We start from the raw sequence: 14,983 nt of genomic DNA, 5'->3' as shown, positions 1-14,983 counted from the left end.
GTTCCCCAGGGGATTTACTGTGTGATCTGTTCTCCAGGCCCTGCACTGTGTGACCTGTTCTCCAGGCCCTTCGTTGTGTGACGTGTTCTCCAGGCCCTTCACTGTGTGACCTGTTCTCCAGGCCCTTCACGGTGTGACCTGTTCTCCAGTCCCTTTACTGTGTGACCTGTTCTCCAGGCCCTTCACCGTCTGACCTGTTCTCCAGGCTCTTCACTGTGTGACCTGTTCTCCAATCTCTTTACTGTGTGACCTGTTCTCCAGGCCCTTCACTGTGTGACCTGTTCTCCAGGCCCTTCACTGTGTGACCTATTCTCCAGGCCCTTCACTTTGTGACCTGTTCTCCAGGCCATTCACTGTGTGAAATGTTCTCCAGGCCCTTCATGTGTGACCTGTTCGCTAGGCCCTTCACTGTGTGACCTGTTCCCCAGGCCCTTCACTATGTGACCTGTTCTCCAGGCCGTTCACTTTGTGACCTGTTCTCCAGGCCCTTCACTCTGTGACTTGTTCTCCATGCCCTTCACTTTGTGACCTGTTCTCCAGGCCCTTCACTGTGTGACCTGTTCTCCAGGCCCTTCACTGTGTGACCTGTTCTCCAGGCCCTTCACTTTGTGACCTGTTCTCCAGGCCCTTCACTGTGTGCCATATTCTCCACGCCCTTCACGATGTGATCTGTACTCCAGGCCCTTCACTGTGTGACCTGTTCTCCAGGCCCTTCACTTTGTGACCTGTTCTCCAGGCCCTTCACTTTGTGACCTGTTCTCCAGGCCCTTCACTGTGTGACCTGTTCTCCAGGCCCTTCACTGTGTGACCAGTTCTCCAGGCCCTCCACTGTGTGACCTGTTCTCCAGGCCCTTCACTGTGTGACCTGTTCTCCAGTCCCTTTACTGTGTGACCTGTTCTCCAGGCCCTTCGCTGCATGAGCTGTTCTCCAGGCCCTTCACCGTGTGACGTGTTCTCCAGGCCCTTCACTGTGTGACCTGTTCTCCAGGCCCTTCACTGTGTGACCTGTTCTCCAGGCCCTTCAATGTGTGACCAGTTCTCCAGCCCCTCCACTGTGTGACCTGTTCTCCAGGCCCTTCATTGTCTGACCTGTTCTCCTGTTCTCCAGACCCTTCACTGTCTGACCTGTTCTCCAGGCCCTTCACTGTCTGACCTGTTCTCCAGTCCCTTCACTGTGTGACCTGTTCTCCCGGCCCATCACTGTGTGACCGGTTTTCAAGGGCCTCCACTGTGTGACCTGTTCTCCAAGCCCTTCAATGTGTGACCTGTTCTAGAGGCCCTTCACTGTGTGACCTGTTCTCCATGCCCTTCACTGTGTGACCTGTTCTCCAGGCCCTTCACTGTGTGACCTGTTCTCCAGGGGCTTCACTGTGTGACCTGTTCTCCAGGCCCTTCACTTTGTGTCCTGTTCTCCAGGCCCTTGACTATATGACCTGTTCTCCAGGCCCTTCACTGTGTGGCCTGTTCTCCAGGGGCTTCACTGTGTGACCTGATCTCCAGGCCCTTGACTATGTGACCTGTTCTCCAGACATTTCACTGTGTGACGTTTTCTCCAGACACTTCACTGTGTGACCAGCTCTCCAGGCCTTTCACTGTGTGACCTGTTTCCAGCCCCTTCACTTTGTGACCTGTTCTCCAGACCCTTCAATGTGTGACCTGCTCTCCAGGCCCTTCACTGTGTGACCTGTTCTCCAGGCCATTCACTTTGTGACCTGTTCTCCAGTCCCTTCACTGTGTGACCTGTTCTCCAGGCCCTTCACTGTGTGACCCGTTCTCCAGGCCGTTCACTGTGTGACCTGGTCTCCAGGCCCTTCACTGTGTGACCTGTTCTCCAGGCCCTTCACTGTGTGACCTTTTCATCATAGAATCATAGAATTTACAGTGCAGAAGGAGGCCATTCGGCCCATCGAGTCTGCACCGACCCTTGGAAAGAGCCCCCTACTTAAGCCCACACCTCCCTATCTTCATAACCCAGTAATCCCACCTAACCTTTATTTGGACACTAAGGGCAATTTAGCATGGCCAATCCACCTAACGTGCACGTCTTTGGACTGTGGGAGGAAACCGGAGCACCCGGAGGAAACCCACGCAGACACGGGGAGAACGTGCAGACTCCGCGCAGACAGTGACCCAAGCCGGAATCGAACCTGAGACCCTGGAGCTGTGAAGCGACAGTGCTAACCATTGTGCTACCGTGCCCTTCACTTTGTGACCTGTTCTCCAGGCCATTCACTGTGTGAAATGTTCTCCAGGCCCTTCACTGTGTGACCTGTTCGCTAGGCCCTTCACTGTGTGACCTGTTCTCCAGGCCCTTCGCTGCGTGACCTGTTCTCCAGGCCCTTCACTTTGTGACCTGTTCTCCAGGCCCTTCACTGTGTGACGTGTTCTCCAGGCCCTTCACTGTGTGACCTGTTCTCCAGGCCCTGCACTGTGTATCCTGTTCTCCAGGCCCTTCACTGTGTGACGTGTTCTCCAGGCCCTTCACTGTGTGACCTGTTCTCCAGGCCATTCACTGTGTGACCAGTTCTCCAGTCAATTTACTGTGTGACCTGTTCTCCTGGCCCTTCACTGTGTGACCTGTTCTCCAGGCCCTTCAATGTGTGACCAGTTCTCCAGTCCCTTTACAGTGTGACCTGTTCTCCTGGCCCTTCACTGTGCGACCTGTTCTCCAGGCCCTTCACTGTGTGACCTGTTCTCCAGGCCCTTCACTGTGTGACCTGTTCTCCAGGACGTTCACTGTGTGACCTGTTCTCCAGGCCCTTCACTGTGTGACCTGTTCTCCAGGCCCTGCACTGTGTGACCTGTTCTCCAGGCCCTTCGCTGTGTGACCTGTTCTCAAGGCCCTTCACTGTGTGACCTGTTCTCCAGGCCCTTCACTGTGTGACCTGTTCTCCAGGCCCTTCACGGTGTGACCTGTTCTCCAGTCCCTTTACTGTCTGCCCTGTTCTCCAGGCCCTTCACTGTGTGACCTGTTCTCCAGGCCCTTCACTTTGTGACCTGTTCTCCAGGCCATTCACTGTGTGAAATGTTCTCCAGGCCCTTCACTGTGTGACCTGTTCGCTAGGCCCTTCACTGTGTGACCTGTTCTCCAGGCCCTTCACTTTGAGACCTGTTCTCCAGGCCCTTCACTCTGTGACCTGTTCTCCAGGCCCTTCACTTTGTGACCTGTTCTCTAGGCCCTTCACTGTGTGACCTGTTCCCCAGGCCCTTCACTGTGTGACCAGTTCTCCAGTCCCTTTACTGTGTGACGTGTTCTCCAGGCCCTTCACTGTGTGACCTGTTCTCCAGGCCGTTTACTGTGTGACCTGTTCTCCAGCGGCTTCACTGTGTGACCTGTTCTCCAGGCCCTGCACTGTGTGACCTGTTCTCCAGGCCCTTCACTTTGTGACCTGTTCTCCAGTCCTTTCACTGTGTGACCTGTTCTCCAGGCCCTTCACTGTGTGACCTGTTCTCCAGGCCCTTTACTTTGTGACCTGTTCTCCAGGCCGTTTACTGTGTGACCTGTTCTCCAGCGGCTTCACTGTGTGACCTGTTCTCCAGGCCCTGCACTGTGTGACCTGTTCTCCAGGCCCTTCGCTGCATGACCTGTTCGCCAGGCCCTTCACTTTGTGACCTGTTCTCCAGGCCCTTCACTGTTTGACGTGTTCTCCAGGCCCTTCACTGTGTGACCTGTTCTCCAGTCCCTTTACTGTGTGACCTGTTCTCCAGGCCCTTCACTGTGTGACCTGTTCTCCAGGCCCTTCACTGTGTGACCGGTTCTCCAAGCCATTCACTGTCTGACCTGTTCCCCAGGCCCTTCACTTTGTGACATGTTCTCCAGGCCCTTTACTTTGTGACGTGTTCTCCAGGGGCTTCACTGTGTGGCCCTTTCTCCAGTCCTTTTACTGTGTGACCTGTTCTCCTGGCCCTTCACTGTGTGACCTGTTCTCCAGGCCCTTCACTGTGTGACCTGTTCTCCAGGCCCTTCACTGTGTGACCTGTTCTCCAGGCCCTTCACTGTGTGACCTGTTCTCCAGGCCCTTCACTGTGTGACCTGTTCTCCAGGCCCTTCGCTGTGTGACCTGTTCCCCAGGGGATTCACTGTGTGACCCGTTCTCCAGGCCGTTCACTGTGTGACCTGGTCTCCAGGCCCTTCACTGTGTGACCTGTTCTCCAGGCCCTTCACTGTGTGACCTTTTCTCCAGGCCCTTCGCTGCGTGACCTGTTCTCCAGGCCCTTCACTTTGTGACCTGTTCTCCAGGCCCTTCACTGTGTGACGTGTTCTCCAGGCCCTTCACTGTGTGACCTGTTCTCCAGGCCCTGCACTGTGTATCCTGTTCTCCAGGCCCTTCACTGTGTGACGTGTTCTCCAGGCCCTTCACTGTGTGACCTGTTCTCCAGGCCATTCACTGTGTGACCAGTTCTCCAGTCAATTTACTGTGTGACCTGTTCTCCTGGCCCTTCACTGTGTGACCTGTTCTCCAGGCCCTTCACTGTGTGACCAGTTCTCCAGTCCCTTTACAGTGTGACCTGTTCTCCTGGCCCTTCACTGTGCGACCTGTTCTCCAGGCCCTTCACTGTGTGACCTGTTCTCCAGGCCCTTCACTGTGTGACCTGTTCTCCAGGACGTTCACTGTGTGACCTGTTCTCCAGGCCCTTCACTGTGTGACCTGTTCTCCAGGCCCTGCACTGTGTGACCTGTTCTCCAGGCCCTTCGCTGTGTGACCTGTTCTCAAGGCCCTTCACTGTGTGACCTGTTCTCCAGGCCCTTCACTGTGTGACCTGTTCTCCAGGCCCTTCACGGTGTGACCTGTTCTCCAGTCCCTTTACTGTCTGCCCTGTTCTCCAGGCCCTTCACTGTGTGACCTGTTCTCCAGGCCCTTCACTTTGTGACCTGTTCTCCAGGCCATTCACTGTGTGAAATGTTCTCCAGGCCCTTCACTGTGTGACCTGTTCGCTAGGCCCTTCACTGTGTGACCTGTTCTCCAGGCCCTTCACTTTGAGACCTGTTCTCCAGGCCCTTCACTCTGTGACCTGTTCTCCAGGCCCTTCACTTTGTGACCTGTTCTCCAGGCCCTTCACTGTGTGACCTGTTCCCCAGGCCCTTCACTGTGTGACCAGTTCTCCAGTCCCTTTACTGTGTGACCTGTTCTCCAGGCCCTTCACTGTGTGACCTGTTCTCCAGGCCATTCACTGTGTGAAATGTTCTCCTGGCCCTTCACTGTGTGACCTGTTCGCTAGGCCCTTCACTGTGTGACCTGTTCTCCAGGCCCTTCACTATGTGACCAGTTCTCCAGGCCCTTCACTGTGTGACCTGTTCCCCAGGGGCTTCACTGTGTGACCTGTTCTCCAGGCCCTTCACTGTGTGACCTGTTCTCCAGGCCCTTCGCTGCATGAGCTGTCCTCCAGGCCCTTCACCGTGTGACCTGTTCTCCAGGCCCTTCACTGTGTGACCTGTTCTCCAGGCCCTTCACTGTGTGACCTGTTCTCCAGGCCCTTCAATGTGTGACCAGTTCTCCAGCCCCTCCACTGTGTGACCTGTTCTCCAGGCCCTTCATTGTCTGACCTGTTCTCCTGTTCTCCAGACCCTTCACTGTCTGACCTGTTCTCCAGGCCCTTCACTGTCTGACCTGTTCTCCAGGCCCTTCACTGTGTGACCTGTTCTCCCGGCCCTTCACTGTGTGACCGGTTTTCAAGGGCCTCCACTGTGTGACCTGTTCTCCAAGCCCTTCAATGTGTGACCTGTTCTAGAGGCCCTTCACTGTGTGACCTGTTCTCCATGCCCTTCACTGTGTGACCTGTTCTCCTGACCCTTCACAGTGTGACCTGTTCTCCAGGCCCTGCACTTTGTGACCTGTTCTCCAGGCCCTTCACTTTGTGTCCTGTTCTCCAGGCCCTTGACTATGTGACTTGTTCTCCAGGCCCTTCACTGTGTGACCTGTTCTCCAGGGGCTTCACTGTGTGACCTGTTCTCCAGGCCCTTCACTTTGTGTCCTGTTCTCCAGGCCCTTGACTATATGACCTGTTCTCCAGGCCCTTCACTGTGTGGCCTATTCTCCAGGGGCTTCACTGTGTGACCTGATCTCCAGGCCCTTGACTATGTGACCTGTTCTCCAGACATTTCACTGTGTGACGTTTTCTCCAGACACTTCACTGTGTGACCAGCTCTCCAGGCCTTTCACTGTGTGACCTGTTTCCAGCCCCTTCACTTTGTGACCTGTTCTCCAGACACTTCAATGTGTGACCTGCTCTCCAGGCCCTTCACTGTGTGACCTGTTCTCCAGGCCATTCACTTTGTGACCTGTTCTCCAGTCCCTTCACTGTGTGACCTGTTCTCCAGGCCCTTCACTGTGTGACCCGTTCTCCAGGCCGTTCACTGTGTGACCTCGTCTCCAGGCCCTTCACTGTGTGACCTGTTCTCCAGGCCCTTCACTGTGTGACCTTTTCTCCAGGCCCTTCGCTGCGTGACCTGTTCTCCAGGCCCTTCACTTTGTGACCTGTTCTCCAGGCCCTTCACTGTGTGACGTGTTCTCTAGGCCCTTCACTGTGTGACCTGTTCTCCAGGCCCTGCACTGTGTATCCTGTTCTCCAGGCCCTTCACTGTGTGACGTGTTCTCCAGGCCCTTCACTGTGTGACCTGTTCTCCAGGCCATTCACTGTGTGACCAGTTCTCCAGTCAATTTACTGTGTGACCTGTTCTCCTGGCCCTTCACTGTGTGACCTGTTCTCCAGGCCCTTCAATGTGTGACCAGTTCTCCAGTCCCTTTACAGTGTGACCTGTTCTCCTGGCCCTTCACTGTGCAACCTGTTCTCCAGGCCCTTCACTGTGTGACCTGTTCTCCAGGCCCTTCACTGTGTGACCTGTTCTCCAGGACGTTCACTGTGTGACCTGTTCTCCAGGCCCTTCACTGTGTGACCTGTTCTCCAGGCCCTGCACTGTGTGACCTGTTCTCCAGGCCCTTCGCTGTGTGACCTGTTCTCAAGGCCCTTCACTGTGTGACCTGTTCTCCAGACCCTTCACTGTGTGACCTGTTCTCCAGGCCCTTCACGGTGTGACCTGTTCTCCAGTCCCTTTACTGTCTGCCCTGTTCTCCAGGCCCTTCACTGTGTGACCTGTTCTCCAGGCCCTTCACTTTGTGACCTGTTCTCCAGGCCATTCACTGTGTGAAATGTTCTCCAGGCCCTTCACTGTGTGACCTGTTCGCTAGGCCCTTCACTGTGTGACCTGTTCTCCAGGCCCTTCACTTTGAGACCTGTTCTCCAGGCCCTTCACTCTGTGACCTGTTCTCCAGGCCCTTCACTTTGTGACCTGTTCTCTAGGCCCTTCACTGTGTGACCTGTTCCCCAGGCCCTTCACTGTGTGACCAGTTCTCCAGTCCCTTTACTGTGTGACGTGTTCTCCAGGCCCTTCACTGTGTGACCTGTTCTCCAGGCCGTTTACTGTGTGACCTGTTCTCCAGCGGCTTCACTGTGTGACCTGTTCTCCAGGCCCTGCACTGTGTGACCTGTTCTCCAGACCCTTCACTTTGTGACCTGTTCTCCAGTCCTTTCACTGTGTGACCTGTTCTCCAGGCCCTTCACTGTGTGACCTGTTCTCCAGGCCCTTTACTTTGTGACGTGTTCTCCAGGCCGTTTACTGTGTGACCTGTTCTCCAGCGGCTTCACTGTGTCACCTGTTCTCCAGGCCCTGCACTGTGTGACCTGTTCTCCAGGCCCTTCGCTGCATGACCTGTTCTCCAGGCCCTTCACTTTGTGACCTGTTCTCCAGGCCCTTCACTGTTTGAAGTGTTCTCCAGGCCCTTCACTGTGTGACCTGTTCTCCAGTCCCTTTACTGTGTGACCTGTTCTCCAGGCCCTTCACTGTGTGACCTGTTCTCCAGGCCCTTCACGGTGTGACCTGTTCTCCAGTCCCTTTACTGTCTGCCCTGTTCTCCAGGCCCTTCACTGTGTGACCTGTTCTCCAGGCCCTTCACTTTGTGACCTGTTCTCCAGGCCATTCACTGTGTGAAATGTTCTCCAGGCCCTTCACTGTGTGACCTGTTCTCCAGGCCCTTCACTTTGAGACCTGTTCTCCAGGCCCTTCACTCTGTGACCTGTTCTCCAGGCCCTTCACTTTGTGACCTGTTCTCCAGGCCCTTCACTGTGTGACCTGTTCCCCAGGCCCTTCACTGTGTGACCAGTTCTCCAGTCCCTTTACTGTCTGACCTGTTCTCCAGGCCCTTCACTGTGTGACCTGTTCTCCAGGCCATTCACTGTGTGAAATGTTCTCCTGGCCCTTCACTGTGTGACCTGTTCGCTAGGCCCTTCACTGTGTGACCTGTTCTCCAGGCCCTTCACTATGTGACCAGTTCTCCAGGCCCTTCACTGTGTGACCTGTTCCCCAGGGGCTTCACTGTGTGACCTGTTCTCCAGGCCCTTCACTGTGTGACCTGTTCTCCAGGCCCTTCGCTGCATGAGCTGTCCTCCAGGCCCTTCACCGTGTGACCTGTTCTCCAGGCCCTTCACTGTGTGACCTGTTCTCCAGGCCCTTCACTGTGTGACCTGTTCTCCAGGCCCTTCAATGTGTGACCAGTTCTCCAGCCCCTCCACTGTGTGACCTGTTCTCCAGGCCCTTCATTGTCTGACCTGTTCTCCTGTTCTCCAGACCCTTCACTGTCTGACCTGTTCTCCAGGCCCTTCACTGTCTGACCTGTTCTCCAGGCCCTTCACTGTGTGACCTGTTCTCCCGGCCCTTCACTGTGTGACCGGTTTTCAAGGGCCTCCACTGTGTGACCTGTTCTCCAAGCCCTTCAATGTGTGACCTGTTCTAGAGGCCCTTCACTGTGTGACCTGTTCTCCATGCCCTTCACTGTGTGACCTGTTCTCCTGACCCTTCACAGTGTGACCTGTTCTCCAGGCCCTGCACTTTGTGACCTGTTCTCCAGGCCCTTCACTTTGTGTCCTGTTCTCCAGGCCCTTGACTATGTGACTTGTTCTCCAGGCCCTTCACTGTGTGACCTGTTCTCCAGGGGCTTCACTGTGTGACCTGTTCTCCAGGCCCTTCACTTTGTGTCCTGTTCTCCAGGCCCTTGACTATATGACCTGTTCTCCAGGCCCTTCACTGTGTGGCCTATTCTCCAGGGGCTTCACTGTGTGACCTGATCTCCAGGCCCTTGACTATGTGACCTGTTCTCCAGACATTTCACTGTGTGACGTTTTCTCCAGACACTTCACTGTGTGACCAGCTCTCCAGGCCTTTCACTGTGTGACCTGTTTCCAGCCCCTTCACTTTGTGACCTGTTCTCCAGACACTTCAATGTGTGACCTGCTCTCCAGGCCCTTCACTGTGTGACCTGTTCTCCAGGCCATTCACTTTGTGACCTGTTCTCCAGTCCCTTCACTGTGTGACCTGTTCTCCAGGCCCTTCACTGTGTGACCCGTTCTCCAGGCCGTTCACTGTGTGACCTCGTCTCCAGGCCCTTCACTGTGTGACCTGTTCTCCAGGCCCTTCACTGTGTGACCTTTTCTCCAGGCCCTTCGCTGCGTGACCTGTTCTCCAGGCCCTTCACTTTGTGACCTGTTCTCCAGGCCCTTCACTGTGTGACGTGTTCTCTAGGCCCTTCACTGTGTGACCTGTTCTCCAGGCCCTGCACTGTGTATCCTGTTCTCCAGGCCCTTCACTGTGTGACGTGTTCTCCAGGCCCTTCACTGTGTGACCTGTTCTCCAGGCCATTCACTGTGTGACCAGTTCTCCAGTCAATTTACTGTGTGACCTGTTCTCCTGGCCCTTCACTGTGTGACCTGTTCTCCAGGCCCTTCAATGTGTGACCAGTTCTCCAGTCCCTTTACAGTGTGACCTGTTCTCCTGGCCCTTCACTGTGCGACCTGTTCTCCAGGCCCTTCACTGTGTGACCTGTTCTCCAGGCCCTTCACTGTGTGACCTGTTCTCCAGGACGTTCACTGTGTGACCTGTTCTCCAGGCCCTTCACTGTGTGACCTGTTCTCCAGGCCCTGCACTGTGTGACCTGTTCTCCAGGCCCTTCGCTGTGTGACCTGTTCTCAAGGCCCTTCACTGTGTGACCTGTTCTCCAGACCCTTCACTGTGTGACCTGTTCTCCAGGCCCTTCACGGTGTGACCTGTTCTCCAGTCCCTTTACTGTCTGCCCTGTTCTCCAGGCCCTTCACTGTGTGACCTGTTCTCCAGGCCCTTCACTTTGTGACCTGTTCTCCAGGCCATTCACTGTGTGAAATGTTCTCCAGGCCCTTCACTGTGTGACCTGTTCGCTAGGCCCTTCACTGTGTGACCTGTTCTCCAGGCCCTTCACTTTGAGACCTGTTCTCCAGGCCCTTCACTCTGTGACCTGTTCTCCAGGCCCTTCACTTTGTGACCTGTTCTCTAGGCCCTTCACTGTGTGACCTGTTCCCCAGGCCCTTCACTGTGTGACCAGTTCTCCAGTCCCTTTACTGTGTGACGTGTTCTCCAGGCCCTTCACTGTGTGACCTGTTCTCCAGGCCGTTTACTGTGTGACCTGTTCTCCAGCGGCTTCACTGTGTGACCTGTTCTCCAGGCCCTGCACTGTGTGACCTGTTCTCCAGGCCCTTCACTTTGTGACCTGTTCTCCAGTCCTTTCACTGTGTGACCTGTTCTCCAGGCCCTTCACTGTGTGACCTGTTCTCCAGGCCCTTTACTTTGTGACGTGTTCTCCAGGCCGTTTACTGTGTGACCTGTTCTCCAGCGGCTTCACTGTGTGACCTGTTCTCCAGGCCCTGCACTGTGTGACCTGTTCTCCAGGCCCTTCGCTGCATGACCTGTTCTCCAGGCCCTTCACTTTGTGACCTGTTCTCCAGGCCCTTCACTGTTTGACGTGTTCTCCAGGCCCTTCACTGTGTGACCTGTTCTCCAGTCCCTTTACTGTGTGACCTGTTCTCCAGGCCCTTCACTGTGTGACCTGTTCTCCAGGCCCTTCACTGTGTGACCGGTTCTCCAAGCCATTCACTGTCTGACCTGTTCTCCAGGCCCTTCACTTTGTGACATGTTCTCCAGGCCCTTTACTTTGTGACGTGTTCTCCAGGGGCTTCACTGTGTGGCCCTTTCTCCAGTCCTTTTACTGTGTGACCTGTTCTCCTGGCCCTTCACTGTGTGACCTGTTCTCCAGGCCCTTCACTGTGTGACCTGTTCTCCAGGCCCTTCACTGTGTGACCTGTTCTCCAGGCCCTTCACTGTGTGACCTGTTCTCCAGGCCCTTCACTGTGTGACCTGTTCTCCAGGCCCTTCGCTGTGTGACCTGTTCCCCAGGGGATTCACTGTGTGACCCGTTCTCCAGGCCGTTCACTGTGTGACCTGGTCTCCAGGCCCTTCACTGTGTGACCTGTTCTCCAGGCCCTTCACTGTGTGACCTTTTCTCCAGGCCCTTCGCTGCGTGACCTTTTCTCCAGGCCCTTCACTTTGTGACCTGTTCTCCAGGCCCTTCACTGTGTGACGTGTTCTCCAGGCCCTTCACTGTGTGACCTGTTCTCCAGGCCCTGCACTGTGTATCCTGTTCTCCAGGCCCTTCACTGTGTGACGTGTTCTCCAGGCCCTTCACTGTGTGACCTGTTCTCCAGGCCATTCACTGTGTGACCAGTTCTCCAGTCAATTTACTGTGTGACCTGTTCTCCTGGCCCTTCACTGTGTGACCTGTTCTCCAGGCCCTTCACTGTGTGACCAGTTCTCCAGTCCCTTTACAGTGTGACCTGTTCTCCTGGCCCTTCACTGTGCGACCTGTTCTCCAGGCCCTTCACTGTGTGACCTGTTCTCCAGGCCCTTCACTGTGTGACCTGTTCTCCAGGACGTTCACTGTGTGACCTGTTCTCCAGGCCCTTCACTGTGTGACCTGTTCTCCAGGCCCTGCACTGTGTGACCTGTTCTCCAGGCCCTTCGCTGTGTGACCTGTTCTCAAGGCCCTTCACTGTGTGACCTGTTCTCCAGGCCCTTCACTGTGTGACCTGTTCTCCAGGCCCTTCACGGTGTGACCTGTTCTCCAGTCCCTTTACTGTCTGCCCTGTTCTCCAGGCCCTTCACTGTGTGACCTGTTCTCCAGGCCCTTCACTTTGTGACCTGTTCTCCAGGCCATTCACTGTGTGAAATGTTCTCCAGGCCCTTCACTGTGTGACCTGTTCTCCAGGCCCTGCACTGTGTGACCTGTTCTCCAGGCCCTTCGCTGTGTGACCTGTTCTCAAGGCCCTTCACTGTGTGACCTGTTCTCCAGACCCTTCACTGTGTGACCTGTTCTCCAGGCCCTTCACGGTGTGACCTGTTCTCCAGTCCCTTTACTGTCTGCCCTGTTCTCCAGGCCCTTCACTGTGTGACCTGTTCTCCAGGCCCTTCACTTTGTGACCTGTTCTCCAGGCCATTCACTGTGTGAAATGTTCTCCAGGCCCTTCACTGTGTGACCTGTTCGCTAGGCCCTTCACTGTGTGACCTGTTCTCCAGGCCCTTCACTTTGAGACCTGTTCTCCAGGCCCTTCACTCTGTGACCTGTTCTCCAGGCCCTTCACTTTGTGACCTGTTCTCTAGGCCCTTCACTGTGTGACCTGTTCCCCAGGCCCTTCACTGTGTGACCAGTTCTCCAGTCCCTTTACTGTGTGACGTGTTCTCCAGGCCCTGCACTGTGTGACCTGTTCTCCAGGCCGTTTACTGTGTGACCTGTTCTCCAGCGGCTTCACTGTGTGACCTGTTCTCCAGGCCCTGCACTGTGTGACCTGTTCTCCAGGCCCTTCACTTTGTGACCTGTTCTCCAGTCCTTTCACTGTGTGACCTGTTCTCCAGGCCCTTCACTGTGTGACCTGTTCTCCAGGCCCTTTACTTTGTGACGTGTTCTCCAGGCCGTTTACTGTGTGACCTGTTCTCCAGCGGCTTCACTGTGTGACCTGTTCTCCAGGCCCTGCACTGTGTGACCTGTTCTCCAGGCCCTTCGCTGCATGACCTGTTCTCCAGGCCCTTCACTTTGTGACCTGTTCTCCAGGCCCTTCACTGTTTGACGTGTTCTCCAGGCCCTTCACTGTGTGACCTGTTCTCCAGTCCCTTTACTGTGTGACCTGTTCTCCAGGCCCTTCACTGTGTGACCTGTTCTCCAGGCCCTTCACTGTGTGACCGGTTCTCCAAGCCATTCACTGTCTGACCTGTTCTCCAGGCCCTTCACTTTGTGACATGTTCTCCAGGCCCTTTACTTTGTGACGTGTTCTCCAGGGGCTTCACTGTGTGGCCCTTTCTCCAGTCCTTTTACTGTGTGACCTGTTCTCCTGGCCCTTCACTGTGTGACCTGTTCTCCAGGCCCTTCACTGTGTGACCTGTTCTCCAGGCCCTTCACTGTGTGACCTGTTCTCCAGGCCCTTCACTGTGTGACCTGTTCTCCAGGCCCTTCACTGTGTGACCTGTTCTCCAGGCCCTTCGCTGTGTGACCTGTTCCCCAGGGGATTCACTGTGTGACCCGTTCTCCAGGCCGTTCACTGTGTGACCTGGTCTCCAGGCCCTTCACTGTGTGACCTGTTCTCCAGGCCCTTCACTGTGTGACCTTTTCTCCAGGCCCTTCGCTGCGTGACCTTTTCTCCAGGCCCTTCACTTTGTGACCTGTTCTCCAGGCCCTTCACTGTGTGACGTGTTCTCCAGGCCCTTCACTGTGTGACCTGTTCTCCAGGCCCTGCACTGTGTATCCTGTTCTCCAGGCCCTTCACTGTGTGACGTGTTCTCCAGGCCCTTCACTGTGTGACCTGTTCTCCAGGCCATTCACTGTGTGACCAGTTCTCCAGTCAATTTACTGTGTGACCTGTTCTCCTGGCCCTTCACTGTGTGACCTGTTCTCCAGGCCCTTCACTGTGTGACCAGTTCTCCAGTCCCTTTACAGTGTGACCTGTTCTCCTGGCCCTTCACTGTGCGACCTGTTCTCCAGGCCCTTCACTGTGTGACCTGTTCTCCAGGCCCTTCACTGTGTGACCTGTTCTCCAGGACGTTCACTGTGTGACCTGTTCTCCAGGCCCTTCACTGTGTGACCTGTTCTCCAGGCCCTGCACTGTGTGACCTGTTCTCCAGGCCCTTCGCTGTGTGACCTGTTCTCAAGGCCCTTCACTGTGTGACCTGTTCTCCAGGCCCTTCACTGTGTGACCTGTTCTCCAGGCCCTTCACGGTGTGACCTGTTCTCCAGGCCCTTCACTGTGTGACCTGTTCTCCAGGCCCTTCACTTTGTGACCTGTTCTCCAGGCCCTTCACTGTGTGACCTGTTCTCCAGGCCCTTCACTTTGTGACCTGTTCTCCAGGCCCTTCACTTTGTGACCTGTTCTCCAGGCCATTCACTGTGTGAAATGTTCTCCAGGCCCTTCACTGTGTGACCTGTTCGCTAGGCCCTTCACTGTGTGACCTGTTCTCCAGGCCCTTCACTTTGAGACCTGTTCTCCAGGCCCTTCACTCTGTGACCTGTTCTCCAGGCCCTTCACTTTGTGACCTGTTCTCCAGGCCCTTCACTGTGTGACCTGTTCCCCAGGCCCTTCACTGTGTGACCAGTTCTCCAGTCCCTTTACTGTGTGACCTGTTCTCCAGGCCCTTCACTGTGTGACCTGTTCTCCAGGCCATTCACTGTGTGAAATGTTCTCCAGGCCCTTCACTGTGTGACCTGTTCGCTAGGCCCTTCACTGTGTGACCTGTTCTCCAGGCCCTTCACTATGTGACCAGTTCTCCAGGCCCTTCACTGTGTGACCTGTTCCCCAGGGGCTTCACTGTGTGACCTGTTCTCCAGGCCCTTCACTGTGTGACCTGTTCTCCAGGCCCTTCGCTGCATGAGCTGTCCTCCAGGCCCTTCACCGTGTGACCTGTTCTCCAGGCCCTTCACTGTGTGACCTGTTCTCCAGGCCCTTCACTGTGTGACCTGTTCTCCAGGCCCTTCAATGTGTGACCAGTTCTCCAGCCCCTCCACTGTGTGACCTGTTCTCCAGGCCCTTCATTGTCTGACCTGTTCTCCTGTTCTCCAGACCCTTCACTGTCTGACCTGTTCTC

This window comes from Scyliorhinus torazame, chromosome 3 (assembly GCF_047496885.1).
Source record: "Scyliorhinus torazame isolate Kashiwa2021f chromosome 3, sScyTor2.1, whole genome shotgun sequence".
NCBI classification, from domain to species: domain Eukaryota; kingdom Metazoa; phylum Chordata; class Chondrichthyes; order Carcharhiniformes; family Scyliorhinidae; genus Scyliorhinus; species Scyliorhinus torazame.
Note: the sequence above shows the minus strand (reverse complement) of the source record.